General features: G+C 45.8%; 1 protein-coding gene across 4 annotated transcripts in view; it reads left to right on the top strand.

The window, feature by feature from the left end:
- The window catches only part of CHKA (choline kinase alpha), a 292,703-nt gene that overhangs the window by 131,599 nt on the left and 133,783 nt on the right, over positions 1-27,321 (top strand). The gene's annotated exons all lie outside the window — the stretch shown is intronic.

Raw genomic sequence — 27,321 nt, 5'->3', positions numbered from 1 at the left:
TCCCAGCTGCTGGATGGTGTGATGTCCCTGTCAAAAGCAGATTTTTGCTGGTGGTTACAGAGAAACTATCCCATGGCAATCACCATGGTGGCTCCTGTCAGAAACGTGTGGTCATTGATGAAAGTAAGGGTTTAGGAACAGAAAGGTTATTGCTATTTTTGCTGGAGAATATTGAGTTTTGTTCAAAACACGTGGCATATGAGAATTCCATGTACGATCTGCATACTGTAATTTTTGAGAACTTTTCCATATTGAGATTATTTTTAAAATGCTAAATCAGTATTTTCAGAGCCGAAACAAGCCTGTAAATAAACAGGGTCATTTAGACGCTGGTCTTTATAACCCCTCCATCTGGCGGTGGATCCGCCAAAGTTATGAAGAGGCCCAGGCCTCTACATTACTTCGGAGCCTCCAGCGCCAGTCTAAATGTAAGCCAGCTTCCTAGCTAGCTTACAATTAGACAAGCCCATGCCACGCCCACTTTTATAGATTTGCTGTGAGCGAGGAAAAGTCTCAGATTGCGGCGCAACTAACCGTTGCACCACAATCTGCGCCATAATTGCGCCTAATATAGGCATATTTCTGGATGATAAATGACCCCCAAAGTCATTGTTTGTAGGGATGCCATTCAGTGGTGAGAACTCGAGGCTATATTACACCTAGCATTCACCTGCTTGCTAGTGGAGGAGACCACTGCTATTACATGCAGCGATCTCCTCTGCAGCATGGGTAGGAGAGATCTCTATACCATCGCTCTTCCCCATGCTGTATAGTTGTGTGCCAGCGGCAGATCGTGATTAAACACCACGATCTGCTGCCTGCAAACAATAATTTTTTAACATGTCAAAAGATTTGAATTGCCTGATGAACGAGCATTTGCTCTTTCATTGGGCAGTTGATGACAGAATTACACTGCAAGATGATCGCTAATGAGCATTCATATGAACACTTGTTAGTGACCATCTGCCAAAAAATTGTAAGGTGTAATACAGGCTTTAACTGTTCATGAGCATTATGTGAGCTCTTACAAAACTGATACTATCATGCTCATATGTTGTAATTTTTTAATTTTTTTTAAATCATTGATTTTTATTCACCCTGCTTTTATTCAAATCAAAACAGCATCCACAGCAACTAGTTTCTGCTCAGGCTTGACTGCAGTGCCGACCCATCTTCAATACTCGTTGCTTATTTTTCTGTCAAAACTGCTTTTGTTAGTTATATTTTTATTTAATATTATATAATAGTCTACAGGCTTGGAAAATATTTTTCTTACCATTTCCTCAACCTACATGCTTTGCTTTCAATTATTTTAACTATAAACGCTCACCTGTTTACCTGCTGGGCTTAGTAATTCATTTTGTTTGACAGGAAATTAGATGTAGGGTTGTTGAGCATATTTATGTAGTATTCCATTCAAGAGTTCATCAATAAGGATGAGCGAACCTGGACAAGTGCAGCCAATCAACAAGCATTTAAGGTGTAGGCACTAGGAAGCCATCACAGTCATGACTAGTATTGGCATGGCTGTGATTGGCCGGCGCAGCACTTGAACCTGGATGCATAAATGCCGTATCACGTGTTGTGCCGTAATTTTGCCCTAACTAGTGTAGGCACAGGACGCTGCTGCAGTGAGGGACAGTGCGTGACATCCGCTCCGTGAATGACAGCCGAGACCCGATGCAGACTGCAGAAGCACGGAGCATTAACATGATTGATAATGCTCCGTGCCTCTCTGTGATCTCTTTACTACGAAATCACAGTGAGATAAAGTTGTCACTGTGATTTCGTAGTAAAGAGATCACAGAGAGGCACGGAGCATTATCAATCATGTTAATGCTCCGTGCTTCTGCAGTCTGCATCGGGTCTTGGCTGTCATTCACGGAGCGGATGTCACGCACGGCATCCGCTCGTGTGAAACAGCCCTTAGAGTTTTAATGTGACTTTGATGTCTGTGGGTGACCTGTAGGCATTTTTGATTGGTGCAGTACACCTCCTTTGCAACCAGTGACACAAAAATACATTACTTAATCGGGCTGTATTCCCATCACAATGATCACTGTTAAATCTCTTAATGATTTGACAGTGATAATTTTTTCTAAATATATTTTATTACCCAATTCCCACCCTTTTTGAGAAAATAAGTCCCCTGTTACCTGATTGTTGTCTTTCGTCTCCCCTGGTTACGGCCACCTCTCCTGTCGAATCCCGCCGGGCCGCGCTTGCGCAGAAGACTGAAGATTCTCTCCCGGCCGGGCAATGTCCTGAACGCGCACTCCGTCGCGCATGCGCCATGATGACTTCTTCCTGGCCAGTATAGTACAGAGCCGTGAACGCGCACGCCGGCTTTGTACTATGCAGGCCAGGAATATGTCACCATGGCGCATGCGCGGCGACGTGCGCGTTCAGGACATTGCCCGGCCGGAAGAAAAACTTCAGTCTTCTGCGCAAGTGCGGCTTGGCCGGGAGAAGACGTCAATTAAGCACCGCCGAATCCAGGAAGTGAACATCGTGCTGGACTAAGGTAAGTATGAAAACTGAAGATGGGAATACCCCTTTAATTCTGTGGGTGACCTATGGTCATTTTTTGGGGTTCCAAACTCCGCATTTGCATCCGACTTAATGTAGTAGGAGAGTTACATAGTTGCATTTGCAACCGTGACCCGAAAATACTATTTTGTCTGTCGCCAAATTTTTGGTTGAACATGAAAAAATGAGGAGAGCATCAAATATAGGAGGTGGCCATGGACATGGTGGTGGTGCTGTTGGTGGTGGAGCTCCTGCTGCAGGGAGAGGACATTGTCGATCTGTGCCAGCTTCGGGCCCAAATGAAACACCTTCCTCTTGTGCATGCAGGCGACAGGATGTTCTGCATTATTTTGTAGGCCCTGTGACAGTGAGAGGTTTGGTCTGGGAAAACAGGTATTTTCCTGCATGTGCTGCTAGGCTGATTACAGACAAGTGAGGTCAAATACTGGACCGGATTTTAAATGCCGATCCGGGTTTTGGCAGCACCTGGCTGTCATTAAATAGGCAGCTGGGTTCAAACGCCATGTCCCTGTGTTGGGATCTGGAAGCCTTGTGTCTGGAAGAAGGCTTGCTACCTGTTTGGTGTGAAAACCGGTTGGTGCTGCTATGAGCAAGGACTCAGAATTGCTGCATGGTGTGAATTACCACCAACACCGCACCGTCACTTGCCTAAAGTGTGAATAAAACACTGAACTGTTTGATCCAAAGAACTTGTTGTTGCCTCTATAATCCGGTCTACCAGAGTGAAACCCCATAATTGGTGGAGGATGCGGGTAAGAGCAATGAGGCTGGCGTGAACGCCGATATTTTTGGTTTCTTCATTTTTCAGGCATGGTTGTATGTTGTACATTAAACCAGCTGTTTTACAACCAGTGCCCCACGCCAAATTGGAGGCTGTTGTGAAGGCCCTCATGGAGGCTAATTTGCCGCAACGCAAGGCTAATAAGCAGCAGCAGGAGACTAACCAGTTGCTGCTACAACACGTGATGGCTTTGCAGACAGCAGGAGCAACCCCGAGTGTCCACAATGCCCGGAAAGCAGTCCGTGCTGCGATTCCTAAGATGACCCCCCGCAGACGACATCGAAACCTACCTGGCGATGTATGAGAAAGTGGCCATCAGGGAAAAGCTACCTCATGATCAGTGGGTTGAGGTCGTTGCTCCATTCCTGTATTTCTACTTGCCAGACGATCAAGCGGCCGACAACCAGAAAGTCAAGGATGAGATTTTGGCAAGACTGAGGGTGAATGTGTTGGTCCGGGCCCAGCGGGTGCATCAGTGGGGGTTCAAACCGGCTGAGCCTTCAAGACCCCCCAGTATTATAACTTCACCTCTTGCGAATATAGCTACAGCCTGACATGCGGAGTCCCACTGCTATGCTGGATCATCTATTAGCCGATATTTTCTGAAGGGCTTTGCCATACCCTCTCCAGCACTATCGGTCAGGTGTCTCCTGGCAATGCCCTTGAGATGGTGGACCTGGTGGCACGCTATGAAGCTACCAGGAATTTGAAGGAAGGTTCTGTCGGGAGGGGGTCGGCAAACCCCGGAAATCTCCATATTAGGCCCGAAGATTTGAGCCGATAAAACCTGCCCGGGATGTACCCACAGCGGACCTGGCTCTGATTGTCTGCTGGCGGGGTCAGGAGCCTGGCCATGTAAGGGCTGACTGTCCCCATCGGATTGAGCCCATGGACACTAACTATGGCTACCGTAAGTTGCTATATGCCAGGAGGCTGTGTGCAACAGGTACCTTAGAGTCTCTAGATCACTTGTGCTAGGTGGAAGTGGGAGACACTCCGGCGGAGGCTCTGCTGGACTCGGGGAGTCTGGTGACCCTAGTTAAGGGCTACCCTGGTGCGGTCCACGGAGTATACTGGCCAGAAAGTCGAGGTGATGTGCATCCACGGAGACTTAAGACTACCCCACCTCTCTGTTGTCTCTAACCACGGTGGCTGGTAGATGGACCCACGAGGTGGCTGTCGCTACAAATCTACATTATGGACTCATAATAGGGAGAGACTTTCCGGCACTGTGGCCTGCTATGTGAGTGACTGATACCCATGCGACAGGGGTAACCCTAGCAGAGCGGCCCATCTCAGGGGGAGACCAGAACCCTGGGAACCTGAGACCAAAGGGCCAGCGTAAGGGTGACCGCCACTTCGGTGGGAGATTGGGAGACAACCCTGCCAAGTGTGATTTTATGAGCTGTGGAGGATTTGCCGCCGGGTCCTGAATTGGCGGACCTCAATTTCTCTGCCTCTCCGGGGATAATTTTTGTACCGCCCAATGTCGGGACCCAACCCTATCCCGCGCCTGGGAAAATGTGCTAATAGTAGATGGTGAACCACAACAACATGGGCAGAGTCAGTGTTTCCCTGTTTTGTGGTTCATCAGGATATGTTGCATCGGGTAAACCAACTACGGGATGAGCCTATTGAACAGTTGGTGGTCCCCAAGGCTTATCGCAAGCTTGTGTTCTAGCCCACCAACATGTTCTCGGGGTCACCTGGAGCTGCTGAAAACTCAGGATCGTATTCTACAGCGGTTTTACTGGCCCAGCATATTCAAAGAAGTGGAAGAGTTTTGTAAGTCTTGCCCGAACAGCCAGATAACTAGCCCCCAGCGACATTTCCGTAGTCCCCTAGTACGTCTGCCGATTATCGAAGTAGCGTTTGACCGAATAGCTATGGACCTCATAGGCCCAGTACCGAAGTTTGCCAGAGGGCAGCAACACATCTTGGTCATTCTAGACTACGCCACTCTGTACCCGGAGGCGGTGTCACTGCGACATACCTTGGCTAAACTCGTAGCTAAGGAGTTATTGGAGATGTTATCCCGAGTAAGACTGCCTAAAGAGATGAATAGTAAAGTCACGGCACTCCAATGGATATATTCCAGTTACTTTATTACACCTAAATCAGTAGCAGTGGCTACTGATTTAGGTGTAATAAAGTAACTGGAATATATCCATTGGAGTGCCGTGGCTTTACTATTCATTGCTGGCAACTACGGAAACCTCTGGACCGGGATCCAATGCTGCAGGCACCACCACAAACTGGAACTACTGGATAAACAGTGAGTAGTGCTGTCTTACTGCTACATCGTGTACTACCTAAAGAGGTTATGACTGATCAAGGGACCCCTTTTATGTCCAAAGTGATGAGGGAACTCTAAGTTGCTGCACATAAAACAACTACAGACATCCGTTTACCATCCGCAAACGGACGGTCTAGAAGAACGGTTTAACCAAACATAAATTTTTTTTGAAAAAGGTAGTGTCTAAAGATGGGAAGGACTGGGACCTCCTTCTGCCCTATCTCATGTTCGCAGCGCGAGAGGTACCCCAGTCCTCTACTGGGTTCTTGCCCTTCGAACTGCTATATGGCAGACACCCTCGCGGTCTCTTGGATGTGACCAAAGAGGCGTGGGAACAACAACCCACTCCACATAAGTATCATTGAGTACGTTACCCAGATGCAAGATCGGATAGAGTCAGTATTGACTCTGGTTAGGGAGCATATGGTGGCAGCTCAGCTAGCTGAGAGTCGAGTCTATAATCGGCAGGCTCGGGTCTGGATCTTTAACCCGGGTGATCGCGTTTTGGTTCTGTCCAACCGTGGGCAGTAAGTTCCTGGCTAGGTGGCAGGGGCCCTGTGAGGTACTCGAGAAAATTGGAGATGTAAACTACAAGGTACACCAGCCAGGGGGCGGTGAAAGCCGGAGCAGGTTTACCATGTGAATTTACTCAAACTGTGGAAAGATAGAGAAACCTGTACAGAAGACTGCCCGTGGCCGGATTTTCTAGAAGAGGTACCGGCCCCTCTGTCTGATGCAAGAGAGGCGGCTGCCACAGTAAAAATTGCTGACAGCCTCTCCTCTAAACAGACTCAGGAGGCCAGGGAGTTCGTTAGTCGGAACATGGATGTTAGTTGGAACACAGACCTCCCTGCACGCACTTCCATAATCCAGCATGACATTGTCACTGAGCCTCATGCAAAAGTCCATTTTGTCTTGGAAAACTGGTATTTTCCTCCCAGCATGTGCTGCATGGCTGATTTACAGCCAGGTGAGGTCAAATACCGGACCAGAATTGAAGTGCCGGGCTGGGTTTTGGCAGCACCTGGCTGTCCTTAAATAGGCAGCTGGGCTCAGAAGCAATGTCTGTGTTTGGATCTGGGAGCCTTGTGTCTGGAAGAAGGCTTGCTACCTGTTTGGTGTGAAAACCGGTTGGTGCTGCTATGAGCAAGGACTCTGAAGCAGAATTGCCGCATGATGTGAATTACCACCAACACCGCAAGGTGACTTTTTTGCTTTAATATGACTGCTTGTTTTGTCAGTTGCCTAAAGTGTGAATAAAACGCTGAACTGTTTGATCCAAAGAACTTGTTGTTGCCTCTATACTGCGTCCGCTAATCCTGTCTACCAGAGCGAAACCCCACAGCCCGAATACCGTTCTACGAATGGTGAGGCCAGAACAAGTAGAGGCGGTAGCAGAATGGATGGGTGAGTACCCCCAGTTCCTTCACATGGTCTCCCACCTAGTCCCCTGCTGAAAGCCCACGGGCATCTCTCTTCCACCTCATCCCCTTGCACATGAGCCAAGCAGTCTGAACCCAAAGTCATGCAGCAGTCACTTAATGCTTTTTGATGACTCTGCTGGTGGGGTTTCAATGTCTATGGGCCATCCACCTAGCCCTGCCCCAGAAATGGAAGAGATGGAGTTCTTTGATGCCCAACCACTTGTTTGAGAAGGAGGACGTGGGAGGACCACCACAGCTAGTCTGATGAAACAGGTGTCAACTGCTGCGGCTTTCTGCAGTGTGCAGACTGGCAAGGAGGGCATCGGTGAGGAATGGATGGAAGATAATGTGGTGGATGATGAGGTCCTAGACCTCACATGGCATCCAGGTTATACGAGTGACGTGTGCAGATTCGAGGAAGAGGTGGGAGACATTCAGTGCCAGCCACACAGCAAAAGAGGGAGCAGGGTGCAAAAGCAGAAAGGCCGGTTCCATGCCAGTGCACCTGTTAGTACCCACTGCGCCAAGAGACAGAGCACTCAAAAGCCAGCTCAGAGGAGTTCCCTAGAGTGGCAGTTGTTCAGGCAATGTGCTGACAACAAGACACAGTAGCTTGCATGCTGTGCAGTCAGTGCCTGAAGTAAGGCATACACGTTTTAAACGTGAGCACCACTACATGACCAGGGATCTAAATGCAAAGCATGAGCTGCAGTGGAGTAAACATATGAAAAACCACAAAAAATCTGAGGCTCCTCCTGCTCCCTCTTCTGCTGCTGTCTCGGCCTTCTCCTCCCCCTCCGGAGCGACAGGACCAACTGGAACCCCTCAAAGAGACAGTGCTCCAGACTAAAAAAAATACCTAGTAGCCATTGGCTCCTGAACTGAAAAATTTAGGAGCCAAATCGAATTTTTAGTCGCCAAATCGAAACCGAATCAAAATGTTGGTATCGTGACAACGCTACGCCGATCAGATCGGCGTAGGGTTGTTTTGAAACTTAAAATTTTGATTTGTTTTCGTCACCATAAAGTATTGCAATACTCAATTCCTGCGCAAAAAAAAAAAACACCAAAAAAAGCTGCGTGCATTTCGCATTGTATGAAACATTCGGCCCATAATAGAACAGTCCTATGCTATTTTTTGGGGTGACAAGGTGACTAAAAAATGGCGAATGCTCACCGCATAGGAGATATTTTTTAATAATTTAATAGTTTGGACAGCGCTATGTAATATGTTTATTTATTGTTTATATATTTTATATGTAAAATTGGGAAAGGGGGGATTTAAACTTAATATTTTAGAGTACTTTCACACTAGCGTTTTTCTTTTCCGGCATAGAGTTCCGTCACAGGGGCTCTATACCAGAAAAGAACTGATCAGGCATATCCCCATGCATTCTGAATGGAGAGTAATCCGTTCAGGATGCATCAGGATGTCTTCAGTTCAGTCATTTTGACTGCAGCATGCTACGGTTTTATCTCCAGCGAAAAAAAACTGAAGATTTGCCTGAACGCCGGATCCAGCATTTTTCCCCATAGGAATGTATTAGTGCCGGATCTGGCATTCAAAATACTAGAATGCACCCGCACTGAATCCGGACCCGTTCACTTCTATGGGGCTGTGCACATGAGCGGTGATTTTCACACATTACTTGTGCGTTGCGTGAAAATCGCAGCATGCTCTATGTTGTGCATTTTTCACGCAACGCAGGCCCCATAGAAGTTAATGGGGCTGCGTGAAAATCGCAAGCAAGTGCGGATGCGGTGCGATTTTCACGCATGGTTGCTAGGATGAAAGTCTATTCACTGTATTATGTTCCCTTTATAACATGGTTATAAGGGAAAATAATAGCATTCTGAATACAGACTGCATAGTAGAAGGTCAATATAATAAACATTGGTGGCGCAGTGAGCCCCCCCAACACCCCAGTATAATAAACATTGGTGGCGCAGTGCGCCCCCCCAACAACCCAGTATGATAAACATTGGTGGCGCAGTGCGCCCCCCCCAATATTATAAACATTGGTGGCGCAGTGCGACCCCCCAACACTCCAGTATAATAAACATTGGTGGCGCAGTGCGCCCCCCCTCAATATAATAAACATTGGTGGCGCAGTGCGCCCCCCCTCAATATAATAAACATTGGTGATGCAGTGCGCCCCCCCTCAATATAATAAACATTGGTGGCGCAGTGCGCCCCCCCCCTCAATACAATAAACATTGGTGGCGCAGTGCGCCCCCCCAACACTCCAGTATAATAAACATTGGTGGCGCAGTGCGCCCCCCCTCAATATAATATACATTATTGGCGCAGTGCACCCCCCCTCAATATAATAAACATTGGTGGCACAGTGCGCCCCCCCTCAATATAATAAACATTGGTGGCGCAGTGGGCAGTGCCAATGAGGGTTAAAAAATAAAAAAAATAATTAACTCACCTACTCCAATTGATCGTCTCCTGTTCTTTCTTCAGGACCTGTCAAAGGACCTGTGGTGACATCACTGTGCTCATCACATGATACATCACATGATCCATCACCATGGTAATGGACCATGTGATGAGCTCAGTGACATCACCACAGGTCCTAAAGAAAGAACAGGAGACCGGCAGCTACGCGATCAACTGGAGGAGGTGAGTTCATTTATTTTATTATTTTTAACCCTCATTGGCACTTCCCACTGAGCCACCAATGTTTATTATACTGGGGGGGGGGGGGGGCACTGTGCCACCAATGTTTCTTATACAAATACAGGAGGCGGAATCAAATAGCCGGCACCCGACCTTTGTGACAGGAAGCTGCGATCAGCGACAGTTAACCCCTCAGGTACCGCACCTGAAGGGTTAACTCAACTGCAGCTGATCGCAGCTCCCTGTCACAGAGGTCGGGTGTCGGCTATTTGATTCCGGCACCCGCCTCCTGTATTTGTATTACAGGTCAGTTATCTTCATTGGTGGCTCCCGTCCTCCTCCCGTCTCTTCTTATTGGCGGAGGCAGCAGCAGCACCGGGGGACGGAGAGACTCCTCCACTGCGCTGCTGAGAACGATCATCTCCGGTGCCCGCCGCTGTATTGAGCAGAGCTGCGGCGGCGGGTCTAGTCGCAAATGGCGACAAGACTAAAAAGTCTTGTCGCCATTTGTAAATTCTAAGTCGCATTGGCGACCATTTTGGTCGCCATCTGGAGCCCTGAGAGAGGATGTGAGAGCAACACCACCACCACTACTGGTGTCAACTAGCATCTCCACAATATCCAATGGAAGCATTCAGCTGTCATCCCCCAAGCACTGGAAAGAAACAGGAAGTATGTATTCAAAGAATATTTTCCCTTTCATCCTCCATGACGGCATACCATGAGAGATGACCTGCCACCAACCATGTAGGGACAGGAAGTATAAAATAGACCCTCCTCCAGCATATCCTCAGTGTCTTCCTGTCCCTCCAGGTGGGAGACGGGTTACCACTCATGGCATTTGCTATAGGTCCACTTCTGTGTAGGCAGGCAGAGGTGGGGGAAACATTTGAGGATGCCTTATTGCACATGAGGGGGCAGGCAGCACCAACCTCCTATATTGGAGTTGGTTTTGGTGCTGGAGGTCTAAGTATGTAGAACCTGTTTCTTACCTCCTTGCTAGCGCGCCGGCTTGGAAGGGCCATGTGCTGACCGGACACTTAGTTCCTCCGGTCTTGGAAAATGTTCCTCATCACAGCGCTTCCTCCAGCGCATAGTGATGACGTCACAGGAAGTCCGATGTGTTCCACAGGGACTTCCGGTTTGCGTGACGGCCGTAAGGGGGCGGAGATTAATTTTGCGCGGCAGATCAAGACTGAAGTCGTCCGCTGATCTGAGGTCTGCAGGTAAGGGGAGATTTAAGAGGGCATGCAGAGCGGGCAATATGTCTGATATTGCGGCAGGACAGATGGAGCCTTCTGGGGGTGCAGCTGCAGTAAGTCACATCCAGTGGGGGAAGACTATGGAATTTTATTACCCTTACTAATGTCTTCCTCCCTTATTATGTCTCTCTCTCTCCACTGTGTGCCTGTAGAGTGATAAAGATCGGGATAAAAAACCAAAATCCTCTCAATACTAAGAAGTATGTGAGTTGTTTGACAAAACTGTCAGATAGCGGGTCCAAGAAACTCTGTAAATCTTGCACGGCTAACATGGCCAAAGACTTAGTCCCATCCATTAGAGTTGAACTAAGGGATGTGATTAAAGAGGAGATGCGGTCAGTTTTGTCTGAACAGTCCACATCTAACCCTGACCCGACGATGCATAAAACGAAGTCGCGGGGTAAAAATTACGAATCCTTTTCTTCGAACCCAGATCAGGATTCAGATTCAGATAGTGATGATTCTTTTGATTCTTCAGGCTCAGACACAGAATTTAGAAGCTTTCTATTTTCGTCAGAAGATACAAATGAATTGATAAAAGCAATTAGGACGACTATGGATCTTTCTGACAAAAAAATTCATAGGTCTGTTCAGGATGAAATGTATGGGGGTCTCGAGCACAGAAATAAACGGGTCTTTCCAGTACATAAAAATATGTTAGAAATGATTAAAAGATAATGCAAATCTCCAGATAGGAAATTATTTATTTCCAGAACCATGAGGCGTAGATTTCCATTTAATGATGAGGATGAGACTCTGTTAACCTCTTGCCCCAAAGTCGATGTTTCCCTTTCAAAATTGGTTAAGGGATCCAATTCTCTTCCCTTTGAAGATATGGGATCATTAAAAGATCCTATGGACAAGAAAGTAGATTCCACTCTAAAAAAAAAAGCCTGGAAAGCTGCTACGGCCATATTTAAGCCCAATTTAGCTGCAACTTCAGTATCTCAATCCTTGAAAAAATGGTTACAGCAGTCCTGCTTAACCACCTCCGGACCGCTGTACGCAGATTCGCGTTCCGGAGGTGGCAGCGCTGCGCACAGTCACGCATATACGCGTCATCTCGCGAGACGCGAGATTTCGCTCCAAGCCGGCCCGCGCATGCGCATCGCGGGCCGGCAAAAGTTAAAGAACAAGTTCGTCACCAGCCTGCCAGCAATGATCATTGGCTGGCAGGCTGGCGATTTTTAAAAAATCCAATGACAAGCCATATAACAGATCATATTAGTAAATATGATCTGTTATATGGCTTCTCTGCTTCTCTGCTGGTCCTTTTCGTCGGTTGGATCCAGCAGAGAAGCAGACATCACTGTGAGTACACCAAACACTTCACTGTAGCCCCAGATCACCCCCCTGCACCCCAATTAACCCTTTGATCACCCCTTTGATCGCCCCTGTCAATCACCAGTGAAAGGAAAAAAAGTGATCAGTGTAAACTGTCACTTTTTTTTTTTCACTAGTATTGGCTGTTAGGTTTTAGGGATAGTTTAGGCCCCTTGGTTAGGTAGTTAGCGTCAGTTAGCGCCCACCCCACCGCACCGCAGTCACTTTTATTCGCTGAATAGCGTATCGCTAATCAGCATTTGTACTTTTATAGTATCTGTAAGTGATCAAAACTGATCACGGTCAGATCTATAATAGTATTAGTGTCACTTTAGTTCGCCCTCCACCCAAAACGCAGTGTTTGCCCGATCAGGCCTGATCGGTCGCCCACACGTGCGTTCACCCACGCCCGCCCCACCGCAGTGACAAAAAATATATATTTTTTGATCACTGCACATTCATTTTACACGCACTGCGGCGATAAAAAAATCAGTTTTGATATTTTTTATCAACCGCAGCGGCCTCCGGTACTTCGCTAGCCTCCCCTTTGTAAGACAGGCTTGCTTTTTTTCTTGGGTAGTCTCAGGGAATACCCCTAAATTTAGTAGTCCAAAATGTCAAACAGGGGGTATTCTTCTGAAGAGGCCTACAGGATTCTGACCCAGTCGGATGAGGAGTGGGAACCCTCATCTGATGAATCTAGCGGGTCAGAATATGAACCTGTGGAAAGCAGTGGCTCTCTGACCCAAAGTTCGGACGAGGAGGTGGAGGTCCCTGGCAGCACCAGGCGTACCCGGCCCCGTGTCGCTAGACCACAGGTTATGCAGGATCCGCTTCAAGAGCAGCAGAGTGGGGCTGTCGCTGCCGGATCACGTGGTGAGGCATACACCAGCAGCGCAGCCCTCCCTGGACCTAGTACCAGCACTGCCGTACAACATGGTGACGTGGCGAGCACCAGAAGGGCAGTTGAAGCTGGTACGGTGGCACGTGCAGTAGTTACCCCGTCGCAGCCACCGCACAGACAGGCCCGTAGAGCCCCTAGAATCCCTGAGGTGCTGGCAAACCCTGATTGGCAGTCACCAACTTCAGCCGCACCTGTAGTTCCCCCTTTCACCGCCCAGTCTGGAGTTCGGGTTGAGACGGCTCAAATCGGTTCGGCCCTGGGATTTTTTGAGCTGTTCTTGACTGCGGAGCTCTTGGACTTAGTCGTGGCAGAGACCAACCAGTATGCCACACAATTTATATCCGCCAACCCGGGAAGCTTTTATGCCCAGCCTTTCCGGTGGAAACCAGTCCAAGTTTCCGAAATTAAATTTTTTTTGGGCCTTCTCCTCAACATGGGCCTGACAAAAAAAGCATGAATTGCGGTCATATTGGTCAACGCACCCGATTCATCACATGCCTATGTTCTCTGCTGCTATGTCCAGGGCACGATTTGAGGCCATCCTCCGTTTCCTGCATTTTAGCGACAACACCACCTCCCGTCCCAGAGGCCACCCAGCTTTTGACCGGCTCCACAAAATTCGGCCCCTCATAGACCATTTCAACCAGAAATTTGCAGATTTGTATACCCCCGAGCAAAACATCTGCGTAGACGAGTCCCTAATACATTTTACCGGGCGCCTTGGCTTCAAACAGTACATCCCAAGCAAGCGTGCCCGGTATGGGGTCAAATTGTATAAGCTCTGTGAAAGGGCCACAGGCTATACCCACAAATTTCAGATCTATGAGGGAAAAGATCAGACCCTGGAGCCGGTCGGTTGCCCTGACTACCTGGGGAGCAGTGGGAAGACAGTCTGGGACTTGGTGTCACCCTTATTCGGCAAGGGGTACCATCTTTATGTGGACAATTTTTACACAAGTGTGGCCCTCTTTAGGCATTTGTTTCTAGAACGGATTTGCGCCTGTGGCACCGCGCGAACTAGTCGCGTGGGCTTCCCCCAACGGCTTGTAACCACCCGTCTTGCAAGGGGGGAGAGGGCTGCCTTGTGTAACGAAGAACTGCTCGCGGTGAAATGGAGAGACAAGCGTGACGTTTACATGCTCTCCTCCATTCACGCAGACACGACAATCCAAATTGAGCGAGCAACCCGTGTCATTGAAAAGCCCCTCTGTGTCCACGACTATAATGCGCTCATGGGAGGGGTGGACTTCAATGACCAGATGTTGTCTCCGTATTTAGTTTCCCGCAGAACCAGACGCTGGTATAAGAAGGTGTCTGTATATTTAATTCAATTGGCGCTCTACAATAGTTTCTTTCTCTACAGTAAGGCTGGGAGAACACGATCTTTCCTCAAATTCCAGGAAGAGATCATCGAGAACCTCCTTTACCCAGGAGGTTCCGTGGCCCCATCCCCCAGTGTAGTTAGCCGTCTACACGAGCGACATTTCCCCAGTGTCGTTCCTGGTACCTCAACCCAACCGTCACCCCGAAAAAGATGTTGTGTCTGTAGCAGGAGTGGAATAAGGCGTGACACCCGCTATTTCTGTCCTGACTGTCCGGACCACCCTTCCCTATGCTATGGAGAGTGTTTCCGGAAGTACCACACACAGGTACACCTAGCATAGGGATTGCATCTCACAGGACAGGCACACAGGGCTATTAGGGCCCTTTTACTCTCAGCTGCTGCAAACCTCTCCTTTCACCTGGGATAAAGTGAAAAGGTAAAAAAAACTAAACAAAAAAAAAAATACCGGTAAGTAAAAAAGTTAAAAAAGTTGAAAAAAGTTAATATGTTCTGTTCTAAAGTTAATAAAGTTATTGCTTTGCGGCCTGGTTTTTTCTTTTTTGTTTTGTTTTTTTTACCTTCCAGGTGGACCAACCGATCGACCAGCTGCAGCACTGATGTGCATTCGGACAGAAGCATTGCGCTGCTGTCAGATTACACGCAAGTCGGTGTATGCGGCGCTGCAAGACGAGATTTCTCCTCTGCAGTAAAAGATATGTTTGCCGAGGCATATGAGCTGAGGAGGTGGCGGTGTTCATATACTTTGGCAAACACTTTGTATATATAAAAAAAAAAATCCCGGCAATGATTTATTCATCCACATCGATTGATGTGAATGGAGAAATCGGGTTTGCCAGGGCATACGAGCTGAAGTGGGTATGGATGTTGGGCGGAGCTCCTATGTCCTGGCAGACGCCTTTCCCCTCCTTTTTCTTTTTTTGGCAGAGATTTTTTCATCCACATTGATCGATGCGAATGAAGAAATCTGTGCCGTTCATTTTTTTCTTTCAGCCCAGAGGCTGAACGGAAAAAAAAAATCTCATTACCCGTATGCTCAATATAAGGAGAATAGCAGAAACTCCTAATGCTGGGCATACATGTAATGATTGCGGAGACCCTCAAATGCCAGGGCAGTACAAACACCCCACAAATAACACCATTTTGGAAAGAAGACACCCCAAGGTATTTGCTCAGGGGCATATTGAGTCCATGAAAGATTGAAATTTTTGTCCCAAGTTAGCGGAAAGGGAAACTTTGTGAGAACAAAATCCAAAAAATCAATTTCCGCTAACTTGTGCCAAAATTTTTTTTTTTCAATGAACTCTCCATGCCCCTCATTGAATACCTTGGGGTGTCTTCTTTCCAAAATGGGGTCACATGTGGGGTATTTATACTGCCCTGGCATTTTAGGGGCCCCAAAGCGTGAGAAGAAGTCTGGTATCCAAATGTCTAAAAATGCCCTCCTAAAAGGAATTTGGGCACCTTTGCCCACCTAGGCTGCAAAAAAGTGTCACACATGTGGTATCTCCGTATTCAGCAGAAGTTGGGGAATATGTTTTGGGGTGTCATTTTACATATACCCATGCTGGGTGAGATAAATATCTTGGTCAAATGCCAACTTTGTATAAAAAAAATGGGAAAAGTTGTCTTTTGCCAAGATATTTCTCTCACCCAGCATGGGTATATGTAAAATGACACCCCAAAACACATTCCCCACCTTCTCCTGAGTACGGAGATACCAGATGTGTGACACTTTTTTGCAGCCTAGGTGGGCAAAGGGGCCCACATTCCAAAGAGCACCTTTCGGATTTCACAGGTCATTTACCTACTTACCACACATTAGGGCCCCTGGAAAATGCCAGGGCAGTATAACTACCCCACAAGTGACCCCATTTTGGAAAGAAGACACCCCAAGGTATTCCGTGAGGGGCATGGCAAGTTCCTAGAATTTTTTTTTTTTGTCACAAGTTAGTGGAAAATGATGATTTTTTTTTTTTTTTTTCATACAAAGTCTCCTATTCCACTAACTTGTGACAAAAATTTTTTTTTTCCATGAACTCACTATGCCCATCAGCGAATACCTTGGGGTCTCTTCTTTCCAAAATGGGGTCACTTGTGGGGTAGTTATACTGCCCTGGCATTCTAGGGCCCCAAATGTGTGGTAAGGAGTTTGAAATCAAATTCTGTAAAAAATGACCTGTGAAATCCGAAAGGTGCTCTTTGGAATATGGGCCCCTTTGCCCACCTAGGCTGCAAAAAAGTGTCACACATCTGGTATCTCCGTACTCAGGAGAAGGTGGGGAATGTGTTTTGGGGTGTCATTTTATATATACCCATGCTGGGTGAGAGAAATATCTTGGCAAAAGACAACTTTTCCCATTTTTTTTATACAAAGTTGTCATTTGACCAAGATATTTATCTCACCCAGCATGGGTATATGTAAAAAGACACCCCAAAACACATTCCTCAACTTCTCCTGAGTACGGGGATACCAGATGTGTGACACTTTTTTGCAGCCTAGGTGGGCAAAGGGGCCCATATTCCAAAGAGCACCTTTCGGATTTCACTGGTCTTTTTTTACTGAATTTGATTTCAAACTCCTTACCACACATTTGGGCCCCTAGAATACCAGGGCAGTATAACTACCCCACAAGTGACCCCATTTTGGAAAGAAGACACCCAAAGGTATTCCGTGAGGGGCATGGCGAGTTCCTAGAATTTTTTATTTTTTGTCACAAGTTAGTGGAAAATGATGATTTTTTTTTTTTTTTTTTTTTTTTTTTTTTCATACAAAGTCTCATATTCCACAAACTTGTGACAAAAAATAAAAACTTCCATGAACTCACTATGCCCATCAGCGAATACCTTGGGGTCTCTTCTTTCCAAAATGGGGTCACTTGTGGGGTAGTTATACTGCCCTGGCATTCTAGGGGCCCAAATGTGTGGTAAGGAGTTTGAAATCAAATTCTGTAAAAAATGACCTATGAAATCCGAAAGGTGCTCTTTGGAATATGGGCCCCTTTGCCCACCTAGGCTGCAAAAAAGTGTCACACATCTGGTATCCCCGTACTCAGGAGAAGTTGAGGAATGTGTTTTGGGGTGTCTTTTTACATATACCCATGCTGGGTGAGATAAATATCTTGGTCAAATGACAACTTTGTATAAAAAAATGGGAAAAGTTGTCTTTTGCCAAGATATTTCTCTCACCCAGCATGGGTATATATAAAATGACACCCCAAAACACATTCCCCACCTTCTCCTGAGTACGGAGATACCAGATGTGTGACACTTTTTTGCAGCCTAGGTGGGCAAAGGGGCCCATATTCCAAAGAGCACCTTTCGGATTTCACAGGTCATTTTTTACAGAATTTGATTTCAAACTCCTTACCACACATTTGGGCCCCTAGAATGCCAGGGCAGTATAACTACCCCACAAGTGACCCCATTTTGGAAAGAAGAGACCCCAAGGTATTCGCTGATGGGCATAGTGAGTTCATGGAAGTTTTTATTTTTTGTCACAAGTTAGTGGAATATGAGACTTTGTAAGAAAAAAAAGAAAAAATAAAAAAATCATCATTTTCCGCTAACTTGTGACAAAAAATAAAAAGTTCTATGAACTCACTATGCCCATCAGTGAATACATTAGGGTGTCTACTTTCAGAAATGGGGTCATTTGTGGGGTGTTTGTACTGTCTGGGCATTGTAGAACCTCAGGACACATGACAGGTGCTCAGAAAGTCAGAGCTGCTTCAAAAAGCGGAAATTCACATTTTTGTACCATAGTTTGTAAATGCTATAACTTTTACCCAAACCATTTTTTTTCTACCCAAACATTTTTTTTTTATCAAAGACATGTAGAACTATAAATTTAGAGCAAAATTTCTATATGGATCTCGTTTTTTTTTGCAAAATTTTACAACTGAAAGTGAAAAATGTCATTTTTTTGCAAAAAAATCGTTAAATTTCGATTAATAACAAAAAAAGTAAAAATGTCAGCAGCAATGATATACCACCAAATGAAAGCTCTATTAGTGAGAAGAAAAGGAGGTAAAATTCATTTGGGTGGTAAGTTGCATGACCGAGCAATAAACGGTGAAAGTAGTGTAGGTCAGAAGTGTAAAAAGTGGCCTGGTCTTTCAGGGTGTTTAAGCACTGGGGGCTGAGGTGGTTAAAGGGCTTCTGTCACCCCACTAAACTCATTTTTTTTTTTGTGTACTTATAATCCCTATCCTGCCATATTGCCATACATTATGTTATTAATAATTTTCGTTCAGTAGATTTAGCAAAAAACGTACTTTTATGATATGCTAATTACCTTTCTACCAGCAAGTAGGGCGTCTACTTGCTGGTAGCAGCCGCAGAAAACCGCCCCCTCCTTCTGTTGATTGACAGGGCCAGCCGCGATCTCCTCCTCCGGCCGGCCCTGTCAGCATTTCAAAAATCGCGCGCCTGTGTTGATTCGGCGCAGGCGCTCTGAGATAAGGAGGCTCGCCTCCTCAGCACTCCCTCAGTGCGCCTGCGCCGATGACTTCTTCTCTTTCGGTAAAAAACTCACTCCAGTGGTGGTTAAACCTGGACCACCTAAAAGGAGGATTAGATTGGTTCCCCGATCAGATTCAAACAATCACCACCGACGATGGTCCATGGATCAGATGAGTCAGTCCTCAAATCAGAGAGACCTCTGGGCTGTTAGGGAGGCATTAAAAGCTCTGTCTCAGGATATAATGGGGAAAGATATACAAATAAGATCCGAAAATACAACGGTAGTAGCCTACCTAAATCATCAGGGAGGAACAAGGAGCGAAAGTCTGGGCCAATTGGCAGAATTTTTTTTTCGTGGGCATAAAGTCACGTAAATTCCCTATCAGCAGTACATCTCAAAGGATCTTTAAACGTGAAAGCGGACTTCTTAAGTAGAGTACCTCTAAAATTAACAGAATGGAGCCTGGAGAAGCGGGTCTTTGCACAAATAACCTCAATGTGGGGGACTCCGCAAGTAGACCTTTTTGCTACAGCACAAAATGCAAAACTCGAAAAGTTCTTCTCTCTAAATCCCTTTGATGGAAACATAGGGGTGGATGCGCTGGCACAAAAGTGGGAATTCCGCCTAGCGTATGCGTTTCCTCCTCTAGCGTTAATTCCCAGAGTATTGAGAAAGATCCGACAAGAAAGGGCTCATGTAATACTGATAGCCCTACTATGGCCAAAAAAAATAATGGTTCCCTTTGTTAAAACTTCTGTCATTCGAGAGTCCATGGATTCTTCCCTGGACAAAAAACCTACTAGTCCAAGGTCCAATCTGTCACCCCCGGGTAGAGAAACTACACCTGGCTGCCTGGAATCTGAAAGGTTAACTTTAAAAGCCAAGGGACTTTCAGATGATATAATTAATACTGACCACCCTTGGATCATCAGGTTTTTAAAAGGAGCAGATAGATTGAAACCCTTTTTTAGACCTTATGTTTCTCCTTGGGACCTTAATCTGGTCCTTTCAGGGTTAACGGTAGCCCCCTTTGAACCGTTGTCAGATGTGTCTTTAAAATATATCACACTAAAAGTCTTATTTTTAGTGGCTATCACATCAGCTCGCAGAATATGTGAGATTCAGGCACTGAAGATAGTGGAACCTTTTCTCATGATATTTCCAGACAGAATGGTGTTTAGGTTGGATGCTTCCTTCCTACCTAAGGTGGTTACCAATTTTCATAGACAGGAGGAGATTGTGGTTCCTTACTTTTGTCCCAATCCAGAATCCGAAGGTGAAGAAAAATTCCACAAACTTGATGTGTGCAGAGCCATCTTAGTTTATTTAGAGGCCACCAAAGATTTCAGGAAATCAGACTATTTGTCCAGTTCCAGGGAAAATTTAAAGGTCATAGAGCCACAAAAGACTCCTTAGCCAGGTGGATTAAGTGTCAAGGTGAGGAGTGGGGGAAACCCCCCACCGTGCGATGTTAAAGGGATAAGGGAAGCTGCTAGGCCAGGACGACAGGATCAGGGAGCAGGTCACCTCCTAATGCGTCCCTAATACTGACCCTGACTCCTAACCGTATGAGCCAACCCAGATGGTAGGAGGGCTCATACTCCGGAACCTCAGGTCCCTACTAGCTCTCAGGAAATCCCTGGACTGGATGCAGGGTAAGACGACCTGTTCCTCCACATCACGGACGAACAGGAGTCTCAACTGGCCAAGCTGCAAGGAGAGGAGAACATATACAGCATATGGATATGGCAGGTAAGTGAAACCAGTTCCACACCCACCTGCCACAGACACACTGACTGGAACCCGTTTACAAGTGCTGATGTCCACACCAACATAAAAGGACACAGCACACACCACAAATCACACAGGAAACCAGGACACCATAGCTGCAATAAGGTGAGACACCACAAGAACATAATCTTAACATCTAAACATTTACTTATGACCACAAGGGTGGCCCTCACTGGACAGATGGCATAAGAAGACCAGGAGGATGACTCCAGCATGGCTGGAGTACCCCTCAGCTTCAGGCATCCAGCAGAAGCTAAATAGCCCAAGCAGCCACACCCACTCAGACACACTAGGATGGGAGTTAACCCTTCCAACACCAGACAGGGTAAGGAAGCCACTTAAAGGGGAAATGCACACACAACTAACCCCGTGCACACCAAACGAAGAAAGTGCACACATACAAACACAAGTTGCCTTAGACAACCGCATGCAATGACAGTGAGCCCCTAGCAACCAGCTCAGGCTGCTACACTGCCAAAAACATCATGTTGCCAGCGGCAACCACACGTGAGGCAACACTGACAGCCCTCACCTGCGGTAAACCAACCTGGCCGCTGGCAACTGCATGCGATCTAAGAGTCACGACCATGACTATAGTCTTGACATTAAGTCGGCAATATTAGAATCTTACAACTCTATGGGGTTTCTCCGCCAAAAAATTTCAAAGCCCATTCTACAAGATCGATTTCCACTTCGTGGGCAGAAAAGGCTAATGTTTCAATAGAACAGATTTGTAGGGCAGCAACATGGTCCAACCCTCATACCTTTATAAAGCATTATACAGGGAGTGCAGAATTATTAGGCAAGTTGTATTTTTGAGTATTAATTTTATTATTGAACAACAACCATGTTCTCAATGAACCCAAAAAACTCATTAATATCAAAGCTGAATATTTTTGGAAGTAGTTTTTAGTTTTAGCTATTTTAGGGGGATATCTGTGTGTGCAGGTGACTATTACTGTGCATAATTATTAGGCAATTTAACAAAAAACAAATATATACCCATTTCAATTATTTATTTTTACCAGTGAAACCAATATAACATCTCAACATTCACAAATATACATTTCTGACATTCAAAAACAAAACAAAAACAAATCAGTGACCAATATAGCCACCTTTCTTTGCAAGGACACTCAAAAGCCTGCCATCCATGGATTCTGTCAGTGTTTTGATCTGTTCACCATCAACATTGCGTGCAGCAGCAACCACAGCCTCCCAGACACTGTTCAGAGAGGTGTACTGTTTTCCCTCCTTGTAAATCTCACATTTGATGATGGACCACAGGTTCTCAATGGGGTTCAGATCAGGTGAACAAGGAGGCCATGTCATTAGATTTTCTTCTTTTATACCCTTTCTTGCCAGCCACGCTGTGGAGTACTTGGACGCGTGTGATGGAGCATTGTCCTGCATGAAAATCATGTTTTTCTTGAAGGATGCAGACTTCTTCCTGTACCACTGCTTGAAGAAGGTGTCTTCCAGAAACTGGCAGTAGGACTGGGAGTTGAGCTTGACTCCATCCTCAACCCGAAAAGGCCCCACAAGCTCATCTTTGATGATACCAGCCCAAACCAGTACTCCACCTCCACCTTGCTGGCGTCTGAGTCGGACTGGAGCTCTCTGCCCTTTACCAATCCAGCCACGGGCCCATCCATCTGGCCCATCAAGACTCACTCTCATTTCATCAGTCCATAAAACCTTCGAAAAATCAGTCTTGAGATATTTCTTGGCCCAGTCTTGACGTTTCAGCTTGTGTGGTGGTCGTCTTTCAGCCTTTCTTACCTTGGCCATGGCTGAGTATTGCACACCTTGTGCTTTTGGGCACTCCAGTGATGTTGCAGCTCTGAAATATGGCCAAACTGGTGGCAAGTGGCATCTTGGCAGCTGCACACTTGACTTTTCTCAGTTCATGGGCAGTTATTTTGCGCCTTGGTTTTTTCACACGCTTCTTGCGACCCTGTTGACTATTTTGAATGAAACGCTTGATTGTTCGATGATCACGCTTCAGAAGCTTTGCAATTAGTCAACAGGGTCGCAAGAAGCGTGTGAAAAAACCAAGGCACACCTAATATAGGGTGTTGATGTCATTAGACCACACCCCTTCTCATTACAGAGATGCACATCACCTAATATGCTTAATTGGTAGTAGGCTTTCGAGCCTATACAGCTTGGAGTAAGACAACATGCATAAAGAGGATGATGTGGTCAATATACTCATTTGCCTAATAATTCTGCACGCAGTGTAGGGTAGATACTTGGTCAAAGCAGGAGCTTTCCTTCGGTAGGAGAGTTTTAGAAGCCGTTGTCCCTCCCTAGGATAGTATTGATCTGATATATCTCATGGTATGCCGTCATGGAGGATTCATGAAAAGGAAATTACCGATAAGTAATATGGTTATTAAAGGGGGTTCTGACCACTTTGACCCCCTAAGCGTTTTACGGAAGTTGGAAACACTTAGCTGTGAAAATGAAAAGTTTAGTTTCTTCCAATAAAGTGTTGCATTAGCCCCAATTTTTTTTCATTTTCACAAGTGGTAACAGGAGAAAAAGCACCCCTAATTTGTTATCCATTTTCTCCTGAATGTGGCAACACCCCATATGTAAACTGCTGTGGGGGCACATGGCAGGATTCAGAATGGAAGGAGCGCCAGAAGGCTTTTGCAGCGCAGATTTTGATGGATTGGCTTGTGTGCGCCATTGGTTTTTATTTAAGTGATTGTCTTATGTGGGGACTCATTTTTTGCAGGATGAGGTGACTGGTACCATTTTGGGGTGCATAAGACTTTTTGATTGATTGGTATTAAACTTTTTGTAAGGCAAGGTGACACAAAATGTTTTTTTTTTTTTTTTATATACAGCGTTCGCCTGAGGGGGCATATACTGTGATATTGTTATAGAGCTGGTTGTTACAAACAGGGCGATGCCTAATATATCTATAATTTTTTTTGTTAAGTTTTACACAGTAAAGCATTGTTGAACAGAATAAAATCTTGTTTTTGTGTTGCCATCTGAGAGCCCTATTTATTTATTTTTTTGGGCAATTCTTAGGTAGGGGCTCATTTTGTGCGGGATGAGATGATTGGTACCATTTTGGGATAAATATGCCTTTTTTATCACTTGAGATTACACTGTTTGTGAGGCAAGGTGACCAGAAAATTTTGACAATTTAGGCTTTTTTGACACTGTTTTTATTTTTAAATATTTTTTTTTACGGCGTTTAGCTGACAACTTGGATCATGTGATATTTTTATAGAGCCAGTCGATATGGATGCGGCGATACCTAATGTCTACTTTTCTCATAATTTTTTTTTATTTTTGTAACTTTATTTTGGGAAAAATACACTTTTTTTTACTTGAAACTTTTACATTTTTTTTGTAAAAATGTATTTTTTTTAAACTTTTTTTTTCTCTTCCTCCACGACAGCACCACAGAGAGAGAGGATGAGCCTCCAGGAACAGGAAACCTTCAGAATAAAAAGGTGGAGCCTCAGTGGTTTCCTGTCCCTGGAGCAGGAGACCTGCAGTTTTCTTTCAGGTACCGCTAGTCTGGAAGCCCCAGAAAGGTTCTGGAGGGCTATGTGGTAAATACCTGCTGGGGTCTATCGCCCATAGGTTTGGTTGGCAGGACCCTAGGAGCCGGTGGGGGTCCAGGGCCTCTGTCTGGTTCTTACGGGTGGTGCGTGGGCCCCTCCAGGGGAATAAGGCCACGCGGCATTTGGAGTAAGAGGAAGCAGCCCCAAGGGGAGTGATGCGTTCCACTGCATACAGTCTGGTGTCATGGGGATGTCTTCCGGTGCCTTCTCCAGCATGCAGCACAGACGTTGAGGTGGCGCACAGTAAGGAACATCACTTCCGATAAGACGTGCGTTCCACATGACGCACTTCCAGATTCTGCGTTCCACAGGCGCAGGCCTTCTGGGAAGAGGGGGCAGGAACAGTGAATGAGTGCGGACACCAGCGGGGGCTGACATGGTTCTGTTCTACTCTTGCCTGAGGTTTCCTTGATTCTGGTACTTCTGCCTTCTCCGGTATTACATTGTATGTTTAACCATTCTTTTCTTCTTGGGTCCGGATATGATAGATACAGATGATATCTTGTTCCCTCTGCAATGAGATTAAATCGCTGATTGCTTCGCTTATATTAAAAGTTCATCCGGAGATGCTATGGAAGAAAAGAGACCCAATCCGGCAAAAGGGGAAAGCCTTTCGCTAGTACCAATATTTTTTTGTGAAAGGGTGGGTAAGTGCCCAACCATGGTACTCAATTGATATTTTGATTGATTCTTGTTCTTCTAAAAAAGTTTTGGCTAAAAGAAAGAATAAAGAGTGTACATTATGTGGGTGTCCCTTGCCAGCAGTGTATTGACAAGACCAGTGGCAGAGGAATCTCCTAGTTTTTTGAAGAATATAAAGTCGCTTATTAGAATGGAGGTTAAAAGTTCCTTGAAGTCTTGTAAGCATCAGAAAAAGTCAGCAGTAGACTGGTTGTCGGAAGTAGATTCTGCAGTTGATGGTGAACAGGAGCTGGAGACATACGAATCACCTTTTATCTTCATCTTCTGAAGATGATATGGAGTGGAGAAATTTATTTCCTGTAGAACACACTGACAAATTGTTAAAGGCTATTCGTTCTATGCTAGAATTAGAAGATGTTAAAGATAAGTCTATAGTTGATTTCTGTTTTTGAGGGTCTTCCGGAAAAGAGACCTAGATGCTTCCCCTTACATAAAAATATTCTGGCCCTCAATAATATAGAATGGAAGTAACCAGATAAAAAAAAAGCTTACTCCCAAAAGTTTCAAAAGAAAATATTCCTTTGAGGAAGAGCCCTCTTCATGGGATAAAGCGCCAAGAATTGATGTGGCCATCTCTAAGATATCAAAAAATTCCTCCTTGCCTTTTGAGGACATGGAATGTCTAAGAGACCCATTAGACAAAAAAGTGGATTCCTGTCTTAAGGGTACATGGGAGGCGGGTGCTTCCGTGTTTAGGCCTTGCATTGCAACCACGGTTACGGCCTGGTCCATTATTATATGGTTAGAGCGGTTAGAATGTCAAATTAGGGAAAGATGTCCGAGAGAACAAATTTTAGCATCCTTCACTACTATACAGAAATCTGTAGATTTTATAGCAGATTCCTCAGTTGATTCAATCAAACTATTGACGCAGGCATCCTCCCTTTGCAATTCCGCTCGTAGAGCACTATGGTTAAAAAATTGGAAAGGAGGGGATTTGTCCTCAAAACAGATTATGCAGCATCTCTTGTCAGGGAGAATTGTTTGGTCCTGATTTAGACTCCCTTTTGGAAAAAGCGGCAGATAGGAAGAAATTTCCAGGGTTTTCAGCTGGATTTCCCTCTTTTTCCAGATCCAGACGTTCTTTTCGTTCATCTGGATTCCGAGGAAGAGGCCGAGGTAGTGACAAGAACCAGGGTTCTAGATCCAGGGGCATTGGAAGTAGAGTTGTTGCGATACCAAATTTTTGATTCGGTTTCGATACCATGAAAAAGTATTGCGATACTCGATACCATTCGATACCACGCGAAAAAAATAAACAAAAAAAGCCACGTGCATTCCTCATTTTTAAAAATGGCGAATCGCGCAGTTTTTATTTTATTTTTTCTGTTCCGGCATTCACCACCTAGATTTTTTTTTTTATATTTTAATAGTTTGGACTTTTCTGACGTGGCGATGTAATATGTTTATTTATATATTTTATATGTGAAATTGGGAAAAGGGGGGTGATTTATACTTCATATTTTAGTGTTTTTTTTTTTTTCACTTTTTATTTAATAACTATTTCCCCCCTTAGGGGCTAGAACCTGGGATCTTTCATCCCTTTTCCTATTCACCCTGATAGATCTCTATCAGGGTGAATAGGACTCCACACTGTCCCTGCTGCTCTGTGCTTTGTGCACACAGCATCAGGGATGTTACCATGGCAACCAGGGCTTCTGTAGCGTCCTGGCTGCCATGGTAACCGATCAGAGCCCCAGGCTTACACAGCTGGGGCTCCGATCAGAAGCTGCCACTGCACCACCAATGAGGGGGAGTGGAGAGGTCCCTGTGGCCACTGCCACCAATGATTTTAATACTGGAGGGTTGAGAGGGGCCGGCGCACTGTGCCACCAATGATTTTAATGGGATGGGGGGATTGAGGGGGGGGGGGGGGCACACTGCACCACCAATGATTTTACCCCTTTATACAGGAGGCGGGTACTAGCAGATCAGCGGCAGTTAACTGCCGCTGATCGCAGCTCCCTGTCAGGGGCAGGGTGCCGGCAATGCGATTCTGCTGCCGGCACCCGCCTCCTGTATGTGTTAAAGACTGACTACTGTATATGAGTCCAGACTTTCACTATTAGGCCACACAGAGCGGCGCCCAGCGATGTCTCAGCACTCACCATTTAGTCCTGGGCGCCGCTCCGTTCGCCCGCAGTGCCCCATTACTGTCTCCTCTCCTGCTCCACATGCTGCTGATTACTATCGGAGCGATGGGAGGAGACATCAGCTTCACTAGTGGGCGTTCCTTCTCCCTGGCTGTAGCGCTGTCCAATC

The sequence above is a fragment of the Bufo bufo genome, chromosome 10 (genome assembly GCF_905171765.1).
Source record: "Bufo bufo chromosome 10, aBufBuf1.1, whole genome shotgun sequence".
Classification (NCBI taxonomy): Eukaryota; Metazoa; Chordata; class Amphibia; order Anura; family Bufonidae; genus Bufo; species Bufo bufo.
Note: the sequence above shows the minus strand (reverse complement) of the source record. Positions and strands in the feature narration are given on the sequence as shown.